Raw genomic sequence first — 15,003 nt, forward strand, 5'->3', positions numbered from 1 at the left:
TAAGAGTCTCTTCAGAAGATGGGCCACCACTGCATCTTCACTTCAGAGGCTTTACTCATGACATGGGGTTGCTGAGTAAAATCCTGACCTGATGGTAGTGTGAGCATCCTTAGCACTCACAAAGGTGGATATACGTAAGAGGATAGCCAGCCCACAGATGGTCACAGTGGAAGCTGTGCATACACTAGGTGTCTGGATTCCCCACTTAAATGAAGCAAGTGATCTGTCCTGCTCTTTCCATTTCTAGATATCCAGACTATAACAAATGGTTGTAAAGGTCAAGCTCTCAATGTTGCACCAAGTCCTCTAACTGGGATTCTAGACAAGTTTACTTAAAATTAAATGTAATATTTCTGTGGACCAAATTTAATATTGTTGATATAAATAATGTTGGGGGAAGTATTTTGATGGAAAGACTATAGAAGCTTGAGAACCATGTAGGCGCATGTTCAAATCTAAATTGTGTCCCTTATAAGCCATTTAACATTGAAAAGGACATCATACATTTTCCCCATACCACGACATCCATTCATTAAATTCCTTCTCATAAAATAGTAGAATATCAATAGGGAACACTGGGTAGCATTTGTATCTTTTATGGATGGCTTTGCTGCTTTCTCTGTTAAAATATGGAATAGAAAACAAAATAGATGGGAAGAAAATAGGCAGCAAAACAAAGTAATTGTTTTAAGCCATTGGACTACTTGGAAGTGAGGTTTGCAAGGAGAAGAGTGGTGGTCCCAGAGCTGCTGCCAAGACAGAGGTGGGAGAATGAGAAATACGCACAGGGAAGCATGAAGGGAGAGGCACTGAGGAGATGATTGTACAGAGGAAGCTAAACATGCATATATATTTCAAATCATGACAACTCATTTGGGAGATTGAAATTGAAGCAGGGACATTACAAGGTATTGAGGCTGGAGTTCCCATGCAAAAAAAGAGAGGTCTGATCATTATATAGAGTAGTATTCAAAATCAGAGTGACCCAGGCAAGAAGGGAAAATTGGGTACAAAGTTGAGAGTGAGGCAGGTTTGAAGATACAGGGCTCTGCAGTCAAGACAGGGAAGGCCAAGTAATGCCAGCTAGAATTCAATGGAACTAATATAATGAACTGAATGAGGACAGGGTGTGAGCCTAAGTAAATTTGCTGGTAATTGTTCTAAACATTAGGACTGGAACATGGCTTCTAAATTATCTTTGCCAAGTGAGAGATTATATTCATCACTATTGTCCTTGGATTTCACCCCATCAGAGCCCCATGAGTTTCAGGCTGTTGTCACAGCTTTGGAGATCCAAGAGGGAGTGGAAACATTGCTGAGGCTGCTCCCACCTCACAGTACAAAGCATGAGTGGAGAAAGCTTTAAAATCCTGTGGTCCACAGGTTGCACATCCCAGAGACTGTATAAGGAGGTGCAGTGACAGAGCCTTGCAGGGAAGGAAGTAGTGGGATAGTTTATAGAATGAGGACTATGACCTGGCAAGGGACCAGGAGAACTTAGTGCTATAAGAGCACCAGCGTTACCATGGTGTAGTCTACTGTGTAATTCTTGGTGGCCTGATGCTTGTTTTAGTTATGTGCCTTTATTAGAGAAACAATTCTTCTCTCTCCCTCTCTCTCTCTCTCTCTCTCTCTCTCTCTCTCTCTCTCTCTCTCTCTGTGTGTGTGTGTGTGTGTGTGTGTGTGTGTGTATTACTAGGGATTGAACCTAGGGCTTCATGTGTGTTAGGCTAGTACTGCACCACTGAGCAACATCTGCTGCCTTTTAAATACCTCTTAATTTTGATATAGAGTCTTGCTAATATATCCAGACTGGATCTTAATGTGATCTATACCCCTTGCAGGACTTGAACTTATGATCCTCCTGCATCAGACTCACAAGGAGTTGGGCTTTCAGGCCTTGGTATTAATATAATCTCTTCAGGAGAAGATAGCTAATCTATCCCCAGAGTGCATCACATTCCTTTCTCTGCGTATGGTGGGGCATGAAATACCACAAGTTGCACATGCATTTTCAGATAGGTTCCAAATGTGAGGCAAAACCCTTTTGTCAAGTATTGATTATGAAACTGACATGAGTGAATAACAGGAAGGTTTCAGTGGATAAATGGAAGAATCAAACCTGAGCCTATAGAGTGCACAGGTAACTACCTTTAACCACCGAGCAATCTCCCCATTTCAAGAAACATCTTTTAAAGATTGAAATAATTTGTTATAGTAACAAAAGTATAATATATGGCAAATTGATGTATTTGAGTTATTTTAAAGTACTGAAAGTTTCCCACTAACAGATTTCAATTTATGCTACCTTTGAAAAGAAACAATTAAGAGGCAATGCACGTTCAGATTCCTACAGAGTTGCTTGTCTGACTAACAGTATGCAGCACATATTATAGTGCAGTCATTTGGTTTATTCCTCCACATTTTGAGAGTGCCACAGGACATATACTCACAGGACAAATGGGTTGACCACTCTCACATCCTGTGGTTAAGAAAATGAAATAGAGGCTGCAGGGATGGCTTAGTGGTTAAGGTGCTTGCCTGCAAAGCCAAGGGACCAAGGTTCAATTCCCCGGACTATAAGCGAGATGCACAAGGTGGCATTTGCATCTGCAGTTCGTTTTCAGAGGCTGGAGGCTGTGGCACACCCATTCTCTCTGTCTCCCTTAAATAAATTAATAAAAATATTTTTAAAAAGAAAATAAAATAGAGATGTTAAATGAAAGGAGGCGATGAGCTGACACAGAGGTCAGAAGGACAATCCAAAGGCACTGATGGTAAGGTCCATGGTCTTGGTCGCCCATTGCACAGAGCACAACCCATCAGTAGTGTCTGTCCCAGAAGCAGGAACTTGCTGTGTGTAATCCACCTCCATTCTTTTGCACATAGGTCACAATGTATTTAAATGGTTGCCCCAGCTTGGTGAGTTGGCCTAATGTTCATTCTACATTTGTGGGCCACTGATGGACTTTGCTGTGCTGGACAGCTTTACCACTGGCAGCACTTTTTACAACCTTCTTTACAGGCCTGCACACTTCTTTCAACCAGGAAATCTGTCTCCTCAGCAACCTACTGGCCTCCCTTCTGCCTCCAGCTGCTACCTTTGCTGCCTTTTGGTTGGTCTTCCTTGTTTTTTCTATTGAGATTTCCCTGTCTCTCCTTAGCCATGGAATTTTGGGATGAATTGTATGTATCCTGAATGAGACATGGATCTTTTTGTGAATCCTGTGGACAATTGGATTTGTTTGGTATTCTTGTTGTTTAGCAAATAATTAAGCTAGCTTGGAATAGATAAGTTTCATCTCACACTTTGTGATCTGTGCTTCCAGCATCTGTTAGACTTTGCATATATTCTGAGTGCACACCATATCGTCTTACATTCTTTAAGGTTTTTTTTTTTTTTGTATTCTGTTCTGATCAGATTCATGCATGCTCAATCCAGAGATAAGCCCAAGAGTCTTTAAACAAATTCTTAGGGTTACTTTATCTCAGCTTTTTCTTTCCTGGCACTTTCTGATTTTCTAAGGCTGTAAGTTTGACTCCAATAGTCAGAAATTTGGGGCTTTATTTAACCTTCTCTAGCACAAACTTTTGTGATTACAACTGCTTCTGGGCTCAAGTTGTGTGAGGACAGAAAAGGAAAGAGTGAAAGGAGGGAAAAGCATTGCAATCCTTTGCTTGGAGAATTTTTTCTTTCTTAGTGAGTTCAAACCACCTTTTGTGGATTTTTGCTATTACTACCATAGTATTTCTTGCAGACTATGGAATAAGAAAGAAACAAAAGCTAGTTGATAGCTTCACATTCTTAGAACATTACAAGTTCCTCTTCTACTCTGTGCTGCTCCTCCTTTCCCCTCTTGTGTGCCTGGAGTGCTCATGTCCAGGCTGCATGCTGGGTGGGGAGGGGGATGGAGTGATGTCACTTTACACTCCATGCTCTTTCTATGATCAGACTACTCTTATTGAATGTTCTGACAGTTGTTCCTCACATCCCATACCCCTTTAATGTTTGTACTTGTATCAGGAGACCAAGAGTACTATACCTCATGTTCCCAGCACCAGATTGCAAACATCTCTCACAGTAAGTAACAATAAGTTTAAGGACTGTAACTGGTACAAGAGATGTTTTTACCTTTATTTTTATACTTTTCAGTGTTCTTCAATTATTTTTATCAATAGTGACCTTTACTGTATAAACATATTGCATATTAGCCATATTTCCCACAGGTAAAATATTTTATTTATCTAGTTATGTATATGTTTCGAGGTCTCTTGTGACTGCAAGTGAATGCCTGTATGGCTTCATGGAACTGGGGAACTGAACCTGGGCCAGTAGGCTTTGCAAGCAATGTCTTTAACCACTGAGAAATCTTTCAAGCCCATTTTCCATTTGGATTTTTGCTGCTGGCTATTCAGTGTATCCATTCCTCATGTGCTTGAGCTATTTATCTTTATTAGGTATATGACTTGCAGTTTTGCTTCCATTAAGAATATTGCTTTTGGGGGGCTGGACAGATGGCTTAGCGGTTAAGCGCTTGCCTGTGAAGCCTAAGGACCCCGGTTCGAGGCTCGGTTCCCCAGGTCCCACGTTAGCCAGATGCACAAGGGGGCGCACGTGTCTGGAGTTCGTTTGCAGAGGCTGGAAGCCCTGGCACGCCCATTCTCTCTCTCTCCCTCTATCTGTCTTTCTGTCTGTGTCTGTTGCTCTCAAATAAATAAATTAATTTAAAAAAAAAGAATATTGCTTTTGGGACTCTCTACCCACTCCTCCCATCCACATAGCCAGCGCTGTTTGTACTTCCTTTTCTTAATCTAATAAGGTCTCTCTAAATCTTAAAAGAAAAAATAAATATTGCCTTTTAACTATGATGGTAATTTCTAATCATTGTACAGAAGCTCTTTAGTGGAGCAAAATCCCATTAGGTTTTTTTTTTAATTTTGTTTTGTTTTGTTTTATGTTTTTGCTTTTGTTGTACTTTTTGTCCAATCTCTAAAACAATCATTGTCCACATACCCAAAACTTCACAAATGTTTTCTTCTGGTAATTATGCAGTTTCCATTCTTATGTTTCAGGCTTTAATTAATTTTTTAAAAAAGGTCTTGCTGTAGCTCAGGCTGACCTGAAATTTACCATGTAGTATCATCCTGGCTTCATGCTGACGTCAGTCATCCTACCTCTGCCTCTCAAGTGCAGGAATAAAAGATATGTGCCACTACACCTTGCTCTAATTGATTTTATGTTGTGTTTTATATATGGGGTGAGTTCAGGACCAATTTTATTCTTTTACATGTAGATATATCCTGTGTGTAAAACCATTCATTGAAAACACAGCAGTTTTCTGACATGTGTCCTTGGCAACTTGGTTGAGAATAATTTGGCAATGAATGAGTGAATTTACTCCTGGCATCTCTATTTTCTTCCACTGGTTTATGAACTGAGTGTTCCTATGCAGGTACCATAATGTGCTACTATAGATTTCTTTTTCTCTCTATTGTTGTTTGGTTGGCTTTCTTTTGGGAGACAAGATCTCACATTGCCCCAGTTGGCCTCACTATGTGGCTGAAGATGGCCCCTTAAAGTCTTTATCTTCCTGCCTGTGCCTCCCAAGTGCTGGGATGACTCATGAGTGCTGATCTGCCAGGCTAGAATTTTTGTAATTTCTTATTTTGTTGTTTATTGACAACTTCCGTGATTGTAAACAATATTCCATGGTAATTCCCTCCCCCCCCCCACTTTCCCCTTTAAAAGCCCATTCTCCATCATATCCCCTCCCCCATCGCTCCCCTTATATCCCCTCCCCCTCTCAATCAATCTCTGTTTTACTTTGATGTCATGATCTTTTCTTCCTATTATTATAGTCTTGTGTAAGTAGTGTCAGGAACTGTGAAGTCATGGATATCCAGACCATTTTGTGTCTGGAAGAGCACATTGTAAGGAGTCCTACCCTTCATTTGGTTCTTACATTCTTCCCCCTACCTCTTCTGCAATGGACCCTGATCCTTGGCAGGTGTGATAGAGATATTTCAGTGCTGAACACTCCTCTGTCACTTCTTCTCAGCAACATGTTGCCTCCTGAGTCATCCCCATGTCACTGCCATCTGAAAAGAAGGTTCTCTAATCAAAAGTGAGAGTTGCATGAATATATGGATATGAACATTAAGAAAAGTGCTTACTGGGCAGTTTGGTGAGCATAATGTAGACATTTAACAAGACAGCAGCAGAAGTTACAAAGCTAGGTCTCATGACTACCCCTGTTGTAGGTTTTCAGTATCAGGGATGTATTCCCTCCCTTGGAGCAGGCTTCCAGTAAAATTAAAGGGTGGTTGGTTCCCCCACAACATAAATGCCACTATTGCCTCCATTGGCTCATTTGGCATGGCTGGCCAAATATAAGGTTTGCTGTGTCCAATGTTGATTATCTTCATTGGTGATTTCTCTTTCCCATTGAAGTGCATGTACAGAAAGCTTCTTCCAGCTTTCTGTCAGCTGGCTTACATGGAGGAGGTTTCCAGCTCAGCTCTAGGATGATATCTCAGTGACCTTGCAGCCCAAGTATGTGTAGTCCTCAGCAATAGGGTCTTAACATCTATTCCTGGTGGGAAACCAAGGGCCTTGGCAATGGCTTATAATGTTTTAGGGGCATCATGGACCTTCATGGCTAATAACTCGCTGGAAGGTATCTCATCCCTGGCACTGAAAATTTTCTACTAAAAAATGTATGGCTCCTGAGTGTTCCATTTAAACTTTCTGTATAATTTAAATCAGGAAGTAGTGTGATTCCCCTAGCTGGTTCTTATTCACAATCACTTTGGCTATTTCACATGTCTTATGGTTCTATGGTTTTCTTTGATTATTTTTGTTTGTTTTTAATCTTATTTTATTTTTTCTCAATTTTTAAAACATTTTCCATGATTATAAAAAATATCCCATGGTAATTCTCTCCCTCCCCCCTTTTTCCCTTTGAAATTCCATTCCCCATCATATCCCCTCCCCATCTCAATAAGTCTCTCTTTTATTTTGATGTTGTGATCTTTCCCTCCTCTTATGATGGTCTTGTGTAGGTAGTGTCAGGCCCTATGAGGTCATGGATATCGAGGCCATTTTATGTCTTGAGGGATTGTTTGTTTTTTTGAGGGTAAGGTTTTCCTCTAGCCCAGGCTGACCTGTATGGTGGCATTGAACTCATGGTGATCTGCCTACCTCAGTCTCCCAAGTGTAGGTTTAAAGATATGCATGAGCTACCAGACTGGACAAAGTTAAATTTTTATTTATTTATTTTATCTTTATTTATTTATTTCAGAGTGACATTCAAACTACCATAGTACTTTGTGGGTATTATGCTATGAGCAAGTTTTGTTTTGGCACAAGGTTTTGTGTGAACATATTCTATTGGTTTTCTTTACTTTATATGTATAAGTAGAATTGTTGGGTGATATGTTAACTATACTCCATTAGTCAGACTCAGTTGCTGGATGAACTTTCAATCCAAAGTTATGGGAGGAATGGGGTTTATTTGAAGCCTACTGATCAACAGCAAGTTCTAGAATTGAAGAAGAAGCTGGTCCCTTTCACAGATGCATACAGTGAGAAAAGCAACCACCACCAAAAGCAAGCACACTCCAGGTACCCCCAGACAGAACTGAAGCACTCTGCATATCTTAGGTTGCAATTCCAAATCTGCCCCTGCACCCTGGACCTTAGGATCCACCCACACAGTGACAGCAAGTAACACCACATATACTAAGTATTTTGAAGATCTCCTTGTTTTCCAAAGCAGAATATGAAGTTCTCAATTACCTTACATCCATGTTAACTTGTTACTGTTAACAGTTTCTTAAATTATTGTCTAAGTGGATTTACCTCCCTCATCATTCTCCAGTTTTATAAGGTGGCATGTCATGGTGTTAATTGAATCCCATAAATTCTGATATATTTTTATCCACCTAGAAGCATTTTCTACTTTTTCTTTGGAGTTGGAATTTTCATCCACTGCCTGTTTTTTTTTTTTTTTTCACTGTTAGTCTCTAAATACTTATGATTTGCCAGTCTGTCATTATTGATTCCTAATTTCATTTTAATGCATTTGGAGAACATGTATTATTTCCATCTTATAAAACTAATGGATGTTTGGTTAAGATCTAACACATACCCTGTAGGTGGGACTGTTACATGTGAACTTGAGAAGTGTGTGCATTCTGCTAATAGTGGACACAATGCTTTGCAGGCATCTATTCGATCTAGTGCTCAACACTGTTGGACTGTTATCTAGCTGTTCTGTCCATTATGTAAAGACTGAAGTTTTTTATCTATGACTACTGAATTGCCTCATTTCTCCTTTATGTCTTTACTTGTTTTGCAAAACAAATTAAACAAAACTCAGGTCCACACGTTAATTTAAGCGAGGAAAGAAACCCAAAGCAATAGTTGGGGAGAAGCCACAGAAGTGGAAGAGCCAAGCATATTGGTACAAGCTGGCCATTTCAGTGCTTTGGAGGTTAACGTAAGAGGATCAGGATTTCAAGGCTAGCCTAAGCTACCAAGAGCAACCCTACTTATCAAAGAATGGTAGGAGAGTGTCCAAAATAGTACTTACTCTGAAGAAGGCACTGTTTCCCGGTTCCCTGCTTCATATAGACAGCCGGGCTTCTCTGTACTCCTATTATAGACATTTTATTTTGGCCATACAAGTCAGCCTCTTATCTCTTTTGTATTGCTTCTTTTAGTTACATTTTCTATATATCACTTCATCCTGTTTATAAATCACCCAGATAGCTTAACCTGAAGAAAATAATTTTAAGACACCCAGCCATTTTCATTATAATAAAAGAAGACCCCATCTAGATTAAAGTTCAATACAGAGCCATATAAACAACAATGAAGATGTAGTGTTATTAAATATTTCTGATATTTGTTCCAACCCTATGCAAACTGACAAATTCCACTTTTTGTGCTTGCTTACATTGCAAAATAGGATTATGGGGAATGCTGGGGACTTTCCCTGACCATTGCAAAAGGGTGTGGTTTTGTTTCCTGATCTTTGTACAGGAATGTGGTTTTTGCCTATAATAACTCACTGTAAAGGTAGGACAGGGCTGCTCTTCTCCTCAGTCATCTGTTGTGAGGTAACAGTCACTGGCCAGCTAATAAGGACTCTCCTTTAAAATTCTTATGCAGGTGGTCTTGAATCTGATTTCTAGTCTTGTACTCACTACATTTACCAAGCTTCTTTTCTTTGCAGGATCTTCATAAATTTACATCATTTTTTTCTAAACCATGTCTAGCACTAACCCATGTTTGGATTTCCACACTTAAAATAATGGTTGGTTGTTAGCATGGTTATGTATTGGAAACACATTTTCAATGCAACTTATTATATTGTAAAGACAAAACAAACATCCCCTTTTTATGACCACTTGTAATGAACAATTTTTTTCGTTACTAAGGGAATTAACTCCTAATAATATGCTGCTGGTGATAAGATGTGGCTCAGAGCTCAAGAACTTACAAAATGGGCAGTGGGAAGTGTAAATGCCTTAGTGTTTAAGGTGCTTGCCTGTGAAGCTTAAGGACTCAGATTCAATTCCCTAGTACACATATAAGCCAAATACACAAGGTGGCACATGAATCTGGAATTCATTGCAGTGGTTGCAAACCACTTTGTGTCCAGCTTAACATGGGGGATCAAACTGGGGTTGACAGGCTTTCATGCAAGGTTTTTTAATTTTTTCATATATTTTTATTTTTATGCATTTATTAGAAGGAGAGAGAGAGAAAGAGAATGGGCCTGCCAGGGCCTCTAAGCTACTGCAAACAAACACGAGATGTATGTGCCAACCTATGCCTCTAGCTTATATGGGATCTGGAGAATCAAACCTGGGTCCTCAGGCTTCATGGACAAGTAACTTAACCACTAAGGCATTTATTGAGCTGCATACAAGCATTTTAACCACTACATATTTCTCCGATGTCTAAATACTTTTAATGTCATACAAGAGTCACTCAAATCTTTTTCCTATGTATGGAATATATTGTTGCCTCATCTGTGCCTGCATAATTATTAATACGAATGTCAATTAATTAAGAAAATAAGAATATATAATCTGTAGAGGCACAAAAACAAGGGATGGAGATATGTCTCAGTGGTTAAAAACATTTGCTTGCAAGACCTAACAGTCTGAGTTGGATGCCACAGTGTCCATGTAAAATCAGGTGCACCAAATGGCACTTGTACTTGGAGTCATTTGCAGCAGCAAGAGACCCTAGTGTACCCATTCCCTCTCTCTGTTTACAAATAAATTATAAAAAAATATTTTGTAAACTGAGGAAGATATTCAGGTTTTTTCATCAAATACCAGCAAATTAAAAAAACTTGCTGAGCCAGGCATGGTGGTGCATGCCTTTAATCCCAGCTCTTGGGGAGCAGAGGTAGGAGGATCACTGTGAGTTCAAGGCTACCCTGAGACTGCATAGAGAATTCCAGGTCAGCCTGAGCTAAACTGAGACCCTACCTCGTAAAACAAACAAACAAACAACAAAAAACCTTGCAGATTAAGGATGTTAATTCAACCCTTAATTTTACAGAGAAGGAAATTGAGGAACAGAGACCAGTTTCTTTGGTGTCACTTATTTGTAGAGCGATATAATTCTATTTAAAGCATACACTTTTGGGCTGGAGAGATGGCTTAGCAGTTAAATGCTTGCCTGTGAAGCCTAAGGACCCTGGTTTGAGCCTCAATTCTCCAGGACCCATGTTAGCCAGATGCACAGGGGGTGCATGCATCTGGAGTTCGTTTTCAATGGCTGGAGGCCCTGGCATGCCCATTCTCTCTATCTGAGTCTTTCTCTTTGTCTGTCGCTCTCAAATAAATAAATAAAAATTTAAAAAAAGAATTTTTAAAACGCATGCATTTTTACATGTATTATTTGCAGTCCTCTCTCAACAATCTCTGTGGAGACATTATCTTCCCTGCTTAAAAAAATGGGACCATGGGCTGGAGGGATGGCTTAGCAGTTAAGGCACATGCCTTCGAAGCCTAAGCATCCAGGTTTGATTCTCCAGGACCCTCGTAAGCCAGATGCACAAGGTGGCACATGCGTCTGAACACTATTTTTAGTGGTTGGAGGCCCTGGCATACCAATTCACTCTTTCTCTCTCCTCTCTGACTCTAATAAATAAATATATAAAAATTTAAAAAATGGGACCGCTAAGGATCATATCAGTTGTGATTTGATGAAACTCAAAAGTATTTTTTTCTTTCCTTCTCTTCTCCCTCCCTCTCTCTCTTTCCTTCTCTTCTTTTACTGATCATTAAATTGTTGAGGAACCACACTGAGATAACACAATGACTCACTGTCTCATTTCAATGCCCAACTATGACATCACAATGCTTCCATATCACATAATAAAACTAGCTTGTTCATAAAAATGCACACTATAGCATAACAATGTGACATCAGAGTGCACCACTGTGACTCACAGTGTCCCATTGTTATGTAAAAATGCTCCACTGAATCATCACAATACCCAATGTCACATCACAATGCATAGGTGTGATGTTACAATAGAATACAACATCCCGCCCTGATTTCACAATGCCACACTGAGATACCACAAAGCCCCAGTGAGACAGCACAATCCCCCGTTGTGACATCACTATCCCCTACTCTGACATTACAGTGCCCCACTGTGATATAACAATGCTCAACTGTGACAAAACAGTACCCTAATGTAACATAAAAAAAAACCCACTGTGATAACCCAGTACTCCACTCTTCATCAGAAAGCCCCTCTGTGACATCACAATTCCACACTGTGATATCACAGTGGTCAACTGTGACATCACAATGTTCTAATATCTCATGATAATGTCCCAATGTGACATCACAGACCTGAATTGCAGCAGTATAATTTCCCAGAGTGACACTACAATGCCTTATTGCAACATAACAAACCCTCACTGTGATTTCACAATGCCCAACTATTACATCACAATGACTCACTGTCTCAAAATAATTGCCACATATGACGTCACAATACTTCCATATGACATAATAAAATCAACTTTCTCATCACAAAGCTCCATTGTGACACCACAGTGCCCCACAGTGTCATTACAATGCCCCACTATGATATAAGAATGCTCCACAGCAACATCACAATGTCATCCTCTCCCATCACAATGCTCCACTGTGGCATCACAATATGCTTTTTGACATCCCATAGCCCCATTCTGTTTTCAAAATGCTGCACTGTGTCAGGACAAAGCCCATTTGTGACCTCACAGTGTCCCATTGTGACATTATAATACCGTAATATGACACAACAAAGCACCACTTTTTTCACAATGCCCCAATATGATATCACACTACTCCACTGTTCATCACAAATCTCCCCTGTGACCTCACACTTCCCCACTGCAATATAAGAATGCTCAACTGTGACATCACACTACCTTAATGTGACATCAAAAATCCTCACTGTGACTTTGAGTCTAATAGTGTTTGTGTAATGTAACTGGGAGCCTCCATGTTAGGTGCATATGTGTTTAGGATTGTAATGTCCTTTTGTTGGAGTGTTACTTTAACCAATCTAACATGACCTTCTTTATCTTTCCTCACTAATGTTAGTTTGAAGTATATTCTGTCAGATATTAGGATAGCAATCCCTGCTTGTTTGCTAGGCCAATTTGCTTGAATATAGCTGGTAGTTTCACTACACCAGATTTTAAGCTACCTTACAAGGCCATCATAACAAAAGCAGCATGGTATTGGTACAAAGACAGACATGTAGATAAATGGAACAGACTAGAAGACCCAGATGTTAATCTAGGCAGCTACAGCCATCTGAATTTTGAGAAAAATGTCAAAAATATTCTCTGGAGGAAAAGCAGCTTCTTCAATAAGTGGTGCTGGGAAAACTAGATATCAATAGTAGAAAGATGAAAAGAGATCGTTGTCTTTCTCCATGCACAAGAATCAAATACAAGTGAATCAGGGACCTTAATATCAGACCTGAAACTCTGAAATTGTTAGAGGAAAAGGTAGGGGAAACTCTTCAACATATTGGCATAGGTAATGACTTTCTGAATATAACCCCAATTGCTCAGAAAATAAAACCACTAATCAACCACTGAGATCTCATGAAATTAAGAACTTTTGTACAGCAAAGACACTGTGAATAGAGCAAAATGACAACCTAAAGAATGGGAGAAAATCTTTGATAGCTACACATCTGACAGAGGATTAATACCCAGAATATACAAAGAACTCAAAAAACAGAACAATAAGAAATCAAACAACCCAATTAAAGAGTGGGCTATGGAACTAAATGGAGAGTTCTCTTCAGAAGAAATACAGATGGCATATAAACACTTAAAAACATAACATCCTTAGCCATCATGAAAATGCAAATTAAAACTATGTTGAGATTTCATCTCTCTCCTTTCAGAATGGCTACCATCAAGAAAACAAATGTCAATAAATGTTGGTGAGAATGTGGTAAAATGGTGACCATTCTACACTGTTGGTGGGGATGTAATCTGGTACAGCCATTGTGGACAGGAGAGTGGAGGGTCTTGAGACAGCTAAAAATAGATTTACTATATGATCCAGCTATAGCACTCCTAGGCATAGATCCTAATGACTCTTCTCACTACCTTAGAGATATTTGCACTAGTATGTTTATTGCTGCTCTATTCACAATAGCTGGGAAATGGAACCAGCCTAGATGCCCATCCACAGATGAATGCATAATATAGATGTGGTACATTTACACAATGGAGTTCTATTCAGCATTAAAGAAATATGAAATTATAAAATTCATAGGGAAATAGATGGATCTGGAAAGGATTATACTAAGTGATGTAACCCAGGCCCAGAAATTCAAACATTGCATCTTCTTTCTTATATTATGATCCTATCCACAAATGAATAGACTGTGTGTGAGCTGGAACCAAAATCAGTAGCAGAGGCCCATAAGGTAGAATAAAAGGCTATTAGGGAGGGAGGTGAGGGAAGGACTTTAGAGGATGGTATAATATATATGTAAGTAGAAGAACAGGTTACAGGGAGGGGAAAGGCGTAAGCTAGGTTAGGGGAAGAGATTGTATAAAAGAAGGGCAGGGGGATGGTCAATCAAAATTCAAGATATTCTAAATAAGACATATGAAAATCTACTTTCTTGAATAATGTACATCCAGACACCATAGATTGTTACTAGACAATTTTAAGTGCCAGAGATGGGATACCTTACAGTGATCTGTTGGCCAGGGAGGTCCCTGTTGCCTCCAAAACATTATGGGCTACTGCCAAGACCTTTGGTTTCCCAAGAAAGAGATGGTAAGACCCTATTGCTGAAGACTTCACATGCATGAGTGGCAGAGTCGCGGAAAAATCAAGCTGTTGCTGAGCAGTAAACCTTCTCCTTGTAGCCCAGCCAGCTGAAAGCTTGAAAAATCTGCACTGTATGTAGCCTTATGTATGACAAAAGTCATCAGTGTTGAAAAAACTTGGACAGTGGAAGCCTCAAGTTTGGCCAGATAGGCCAAAAGACTGAACAAGTGCAATACTGGCATGTCTGCTCTGGGGGAAACAAACTGCTCTCTAATTGAACTGAAGGCCCACTTTATATGAGGGAATACATGCTTGGTACTGAAAACCTAATCAAAAGCCTATGGCAGGGGAAATCATGATCCTTAGGAGTATAAAGCCTGCTTTTGTCTGGATAAATGCATATATTACTCTTACCAAATTGCCCTGAAAGCACTACATTTTAATGTTCATATTTATATAATAATGCTAACCTCACTTCTGTTTAGAGAAGCTTCTCTTTTCAGATGGCAATGACCACTGGGATGATCCAAAAGTCAACATAGTGCTGAGAAGGGAGGGAGGAGTGTCCAGCACTGAAACATCACACACACTCCAAGGCTCAGGACCATTGTGGAAAGGTGGAGGAAAGAATGTGAGAGCCAAAGGAAGAATACCTCTCCTTAAATACAACT

The 15,003-nt window shown here is 39.6% G+C and overlaps 1 pseudogene; it reads right to left on the minus strand.

The window, feature by feature from the left end:
* Positions 1-2,749: 2,749 nt before the first annotated feature.
* Positions 2,750-3,069, minus strand: LOC123457467 (annotated as a pseudogene).
* Positions 3,070-15,003: the final 11,934 nt, after the last annotated feature.

The sequence above is a fragment of the Jaculus jaculus genome, unplaced genomic scaffold (genome assembly GCF_020740685.1).
Source record: "Jaculus jaculus isolate mJacJac1 unplaced genomic scaffold, mJacJac1.mat.Y.cur mat_scaffold_57_1_531177_arrow_ctg1, whole genome shotgun sequence".
NCBI lineage: Eukaryota > Metazoa > Chordata > Mammalia > Rodentia > Dipodidae > Jaculus > Jaculus jaculus.